The following is a 6,770-nucleotide window of genomic DNA, read 5'->3' on the forward strand; positions in this document are numbered from 1 at the left end:
CTGGGAACAGAGATGGACACTGAGATGGACCTGCCATGTTCTGCAATGGGTAGGGGATTCCTGAAGGAAGTTCCTGATAGTCTGTGTCTCCAGTTACTTCTTTTCCTCATCCAGGACCACTTCTTCCACTGGTAGGCTTAGCCTTCCACAGGCCTGGTGATTCATTAAGCAGTTCAAGGGGCCCTTGAGTTTGGATGACTCAGTATGGAATGAGCTTACTATAAACCTTGCTGACATCAGCGGGGAGAAGACAGCATCACACACATAGACAGTCAGACTCTGGGGTCTTAGAAACAAGGTTGGAGGCAGATCAAACAGCTGAGTAGTTGCTGAGTCATAGAAGGAAGAACCTAGTGCCCTAACTCCTGGAGATGGACATATGGGAGCAATGAATTCTGACAGTTGGCTTCCTCCTTGTCAGGCCCTGCTGAAATGCTGGGCCATCTGACCAGTTATATGACCAGTTCTTCCGTATTATCGCAACTTGATTCCAGTGACTGGGATCCTGCTTTTTGCCAATGATTAATCTGCTTTCCATTAACTCCTGCCTTGGTTTTCTAGGCCCCTCAGGATTGGTGGTTGAGTTCTGGATTTCTGAGGCATGTTACCTGCAACCAGGGTGACCCATGCCTACTTTTCCCAGTGCTGGGATAATTGTATGTGATCCTGGCCAGGCTTCAGTCCTTGATCTGCCAGTCCCTTGGGCACCTCCTCCTGTAAGACTTCTGATGGAAACTTAAGACGCACTTTCCAGGTGTTAAATGCTGGGGACTTCAGTATTTGCCATTTAATGCAATTGACTCCTTACAACTATCCTCCAAGACAGGTATCTGATCTATTTTACAGGTAAGGAAGAAGAGACTCAGAGGTTATATTTTGTGTAGGTTTCACAGACGATCAACTTCACTCTGGTTTTATTCTACTTTATCCTACTTCAATGAAATGTGCTCTCTTTGCCCTTCTTCATAATCAAGGATAATAATATCTACTGGAATGTTTTAAGAATTAAATTAAACCCTCAGTATGAAGGTGCCTAATGTTATACTTAACAGATAGCAGTTTCCTTATTTCATCCTATTCTGACTTGTACTTAGAAATCCTGGCTCTGCTGACAGAATTTGGGCTTGGCACACCTCCAGTACAGCATCAGAACACATAGTAGCTTGTGGTAGGTGTTGGATGGATGAATTAATGGATAGTAAATGGAAGCATTTAAATTCCACTTAGGGTTATGAAACATGAAGACCATCCTTTTCCCCTACACTGTGCTCCTTTTGACTGCCTACTGTTTGGGTCCATAATCTAAATATTATACCTGCTCTTTCACTGGATTTCTCTTCACATGCAGCTGATCCTCCTTAGCTCATACTCCCCTGTCCACAAGAACATGCTTATCTGTGTTGCGTGTGCCTGCTTACCAGGTCCTAGGCTCTCCTAGCTTGTCTATGCCTTTTCTTTCCAGGTCACCATCCTGGTATTCTGGACTAAGGAGGCCCTGAAGGGGCCAGTCTACTAAGTCTACTAAGATGTACACAGGCAGCCTCAGCTCTACCATGGTTAGATCCAGGCTCTGCATGGCCACCTGCTGGCTCAGCACTTTCCCAAATAATTAAGCAATCTACTGAAAGCTTGGAGTTTGGAATCAGAGAAAAAAGCTTTGGATAGAAGTACAAGTAAGAATTCTATAGAATCTTTTTCTGCTAGCCAGCAGTTCCATTAAGGAAATTTATCTTAGTGTTTTTGGAAGCATGAGGATTTTAGTTTAGTCACAGACACTTCCAGCCATTACTCTGTCCTCAGTCAGCAGACTCAAAGGAAGGTAGGAGGGAAAAGCCCAGGGCCCTGGGCCATCTGTAAAACCCTGGCACAACTGCAGCCATGCCAGGAAGAGAATACCTGGCTCCTGCTCCAACTCTGTTGCACCATTGTTAGGGGTCACAAGAATAAAACCTTGTAATCAAGGCAAGAATTGCCTTTAGATCTTGATTGATCCAAAAGTAAGAATCTTGGGAAGGGATAAAGAAGTTCACAGAAAAAAGTTCCCTGGAATAAAGAAGGATGCAGTAATGGAGCAGTTCCCTGCTTTTAAAGCTCTCCTGACCATGGCTGAGACCATCGAATGGACTACCCAGAGACTTGACTGCCCCAGGCTCTAAGACCAATTCTATTCCTAGTCAGGAAGAATATAGGAAGCCTTTAGGTATATTGGTCTGGGGCTCAGCATCAAGTCAGCCTTGCTCTGGTGCCCTCTCTGACCTGGCACTCCTGACTCTGGTATGTGGATTCTTACCTTTTGCTTTGTGGTCAGTTCACACTTGTGACTCAAAAGTTCCAGATCTGCATCCTTATCTTATTCCTGCACGCCTGTACTCCTCCCTGACTCTGCATTTCTGAAGCTCACCTTGCAATCACAAGAACTTGCAGGAATAAGACTCCTCTGGTGCTTGTCAAGCCTAAAGTAGAATTTGCTTGCTCAGTGCTGAAACTCTCTACAACAGTCTGCTCTAACCCACTGGATCAGCCACATTTCACACCATAAGCCTACCAAAGCTCCATCTATCCAGACCTGATGTTTCACTGTGCCCTGATCATGAAAAAGTAGACTTGGATAGGTTAATTCATACATGCCCAACATTTCTATCTGCATGTAGAAGTCTGGCTTCTAGTTCTGCATGCATTCACTCACATCAGCCTTCCAAGACCTTGGTACTGTACCATATGCCTTCATTTCAACAAACTAGCCAATTAAGGATCTTTAACTGCTGTGAAGCAATAAAAATTTCCCTAAACAATCACTATATAGAGGATCACTTCCAAGACTGAGATTTTGTTATCTCATTTCAGGCATTCTAAATTAAGCCCTGGAGAAACATTTTACTGCTAATAAATAATCACTGGTTGTAATATGTGTTATTGCTGAGATAATAAGTTACATCAATATCTATTCATGTTATTTTAACTGGGAAATAAGAGCTGAGAATACTACTCTATGTCCCAGTATTGAGGAAAAGCAAATGTTAATTTTCATAGTGTCATGTTTGGTTTAAATTATCTATTCTAAAATATAGGCATGTATTCACCTTCAATGTAATGAATTCATTTATTATCCAGCCACATTTAATTTTTATCAAATTTCACTCCAAAAAAAACCATTTTATATGATAGGACACAGAAGAACCAAACAGTCTGTGACTTATCAGTTGGTAAATAAAACATAAAAATTTACTGAGTGTTGATTAAATCTTTACACTTAAAAAAGAAAAAGGAGCTCTATAATAAGCTTTAAAATTCATGTCTTGGAGGTTTTAAAAAAACTTAGCTCATATTCTTGTGTGTTTCCTCCCTGCTGGGCTACATTTCAGAATGTGTTAATTTTTTTAAAATCCTGAATCTTCTATATATTCCAATTTTTAACAAATATTATCAGCTCCTCATGTGGAAAGTCAAAGCCTCTGATTGACTTCTAAGGTTTGATTTGAGTTTTTAATCAGGAAAACAGGATTGCTATAAAATTAATCATTTTTTAAAAATAACCAGTGGTTATTTTAAAGCTTAATTTAAAGAAAAATTGTTCCAAGGGCACTAGGGTGTCTCAGTTGGTTAAGTGACTGACTCTTGATTTCAGCTCAGGTCATGATCTTGCCGTTGATGGTATTGACACCTCTGTTGGGCTCTGTGCTGTCAGATCAAATCCTGCTTGGGATTCTCTCTCTCCCTGTTCCTCTATCCCTCCCCAACTCTCTCTCTCTCTCTCTCTCAAAGTAAAAATAAATAAACTTTAAATAAATAGTTCCAAAATAAATTTAGATGGCATAAGACCCATAAGACAATTGACTGAGAGAATCTAAAGCTACTCCAAGGCTTTTGTTTCTAATTTTATGATCAAATACCTGTAAAGTTATTTAACTGAGTGTGGATTAATAGGCAATGAACTGGCCATAAATAATAAAATATTCTAAATTTAGTAAAATAATTTTAAATTCAAGTTAACATAGTTAACTAGTTGGATAGTCTAGTGAATTCATTGTGGCTAAGAAATAAATCTGTACTAAGCTTTCTAAAAGAAACACTAAAGGAGCCAACTTACAGAAATTATGATGTTAAATATAAAGGGCCTTGAGTTTGCTGAAGTTTGTAAAGATGGAAAAGGAAAAGCATTAATAAATGGAAAATCATCTTAAAAGTTTTGGGTTTTCTTTTTAAACCATAGAGTAAATTTTGGCTTCTGCAACTGACCACTCCTCCCACTGAAGCAGCCAAGACTTGAAGGACTAATATCCCAGAGAAAACAGAAGTTGAGGACAGCTCAACATTTCCTCAACATTTGGCATCACCTGTCTCTGTAAAGCATGGAATGGATCTTAAGCTGTGCAGGACAAAGTATAGGTAACCAAGTGGAAGCAACTGAAACACAGAGTGGAATTTTTGACAATCTCATGGTGCTTGGGAAACAAAAGTTGGATTTCAGAGTCTGCCAAAAAGAGAGGAAGCTTGAATAGCCAGGCTTTCACTTGGGATCATGGGAGGCTACATCAAGACTGTAGGTAAGCTGAGCCCATAAAGATTGCAACTCCATTTCAAGGCAACTCAATTTCTGGCTGGATTGAATTCATCTGATCACATTCTAGGTACCTCACAGAGGATAGAGAAAAGCCTTTTTGGGGGAAAAATAATAGCATCCAAACCCATACATTTTTTAAAAAATCAAGATGTTTATCATTAAATAAAATACCATGCATACTAAGAAATAGGACCCATATGTGACTCAGACATTGTAGTTATCAGATATTTACATAAAAATAATAGAGATTACTTGGGGTTCCTGGGTGGCTCAGTTAGTTAAGTGTCTGACTTCAGCTCAGATCATGATCTCATGGTTCATGGGTTCAAGCCCTGCATCAGGCTTTGTGCTGGCAGCTTGGAGCCTGGAGCCTGCTTCAGATTCTGTGTCTCCCTCTCTCTCTGCCCCTCCTTCACTCGCACTCTGTTTCTCTCTTCCTCAAAAATAAACAAACGTTAATTTTTTTAAATAATGGAGGTTATTATGTTCAAAAATATTAAAATAAAGATAGAAAACTTTACAAGAGTACTGAATCTAAAACAAAGATCAGATGGGAATTCAAAAACCAAAATATAATAATGTAAATTAATCTGTAAATAGATTTCATAACTAATTATAAACAACTGAAGAGAGGATTAGGAAATGTAAGCAATGTGAATAACAGAATTAGCCTAATTAGCAATGCATCTAATAATAATAGAACATACTTTTTTTCAGGTCATATTTTGCTAAATTTTATCAAAATTAATTATGTGCTATGCCATAAAACAATTCACAACACATTTCTTTCTTTTTTAAAGACGATTTGTATTGTTAAGTTTTCATGTATTTTTCAAAATTGAAGTATATGTAGACAACATATAATATTCAACAAGTTCCAAAGGATTGAAATGATGTTATTCTATACAGTAGAATTAAATTAAAACTAAAACAAAAAATAATTACTAGAAAATCCTCAAATATTTGGAAATTAAACAATTCATTTAAACATAAACTTTGGGTCAAAAAAGAAATCCCAATAGAATGAAATGACATTTTGCACTGAATGGAAAAAAAATCTAGCATGTCAAAATATGAATGCCTCTAGTGCTGTGCCTGGACAAAAACGTACAGCTATCAAATCTACATGTGTAAAAAGAAGTGCTTAAAAATAGTGACTATTCACTTCAAAAAACTAGGGGGAAAAATCTCCCAGCAAATTAAACTTAAGCATATAGGTGAAAAGAAATAATTAAAATAAGAGCAGACATTAATAAAATAAGAAATGTAGGTACAATAGAGAAAAATCAAAAAGGCTGAAATTTTATTCTCTGAAAGACTGAGTTCTTTGAAGATTGAAAAAGGAAAAAAAAAGGGCCCACATAATCAGTATCAGGATTTTTTTTTCAAAAAGGAAGTCATCAAATCATACAGACATTTAAAAGATAATAAATATTGAAAGTACATTTAAGTAAGAAATGTACAAATTTTGATGAAATGGACCAAATCCTAAGAAAATACAATTTACCATGCTGATACAAAAAGGAAAATGGAAAATCTGAATACCTCTTTAAAACTTAAGTCTGTAATTAAATGTCTTCCCACTTACAAATCTCCAGGTACGAATGACGTCATTTGTGAACATTTCCAAATCTGAAGGCAGATATAACACAAATCTTGGCAAAATTCTTCCCAAGAATAGAAAAAGAGAGTACTTTCCAATTCATTTGTATGAGGCCAGCATAATCTTGATATCAAAGTATGGCAAGAACAGAACACAGAGAGGTGTAAGCTATTTTTTCTCATGAACATGCATACATAATCCTAAGTAAAATATTAGCAAATTTACTTCAGCAATCTATAAAGACAAAAGCACAAAATGTTGGATTTATTCCAGGAATGCAAGGTGACTTACTTATCATTATAAAAATCAACAAAACGCTACTCACCATGTTAACTGAAAAAGAAGATTTTAGTATAATGTCAAGAGATGCAGGAAAAGCATTTTATAAAATTCAACCCCCAACAATGATTTAAAAAGAAAGAATTTGGCAAAGTGGATATAGAATAAAAGTTTCTTAATTAAATGAATAAATATGTACAAAAAAGCCTGAGGCCAAACATTATACCTAAGTTTGCGGTATCAAAACTTTCCCTCCTTAGTTCAGGAATGAGAGAAAGATGACTAACATAACCATTTTTATTTAACATAGTAACAGAGGTCCTAGCT

Source organism: Crocuta crocuta, unplaced genomic scaffold (assembly GCF_008692635.1).
Source record: "Crocuta crocuta isolate KB4526 unplaced genomic scaffold, BGI_CrCroc_1.0 scaffold457, whole genome shotgun sequence".
Taxonomy (NCBI): Eukaryota; Metazoa; Chordata; class Mammalia; order Carnivora; family Hyaenidae; genus Crocuta; species Crocuta crocuta.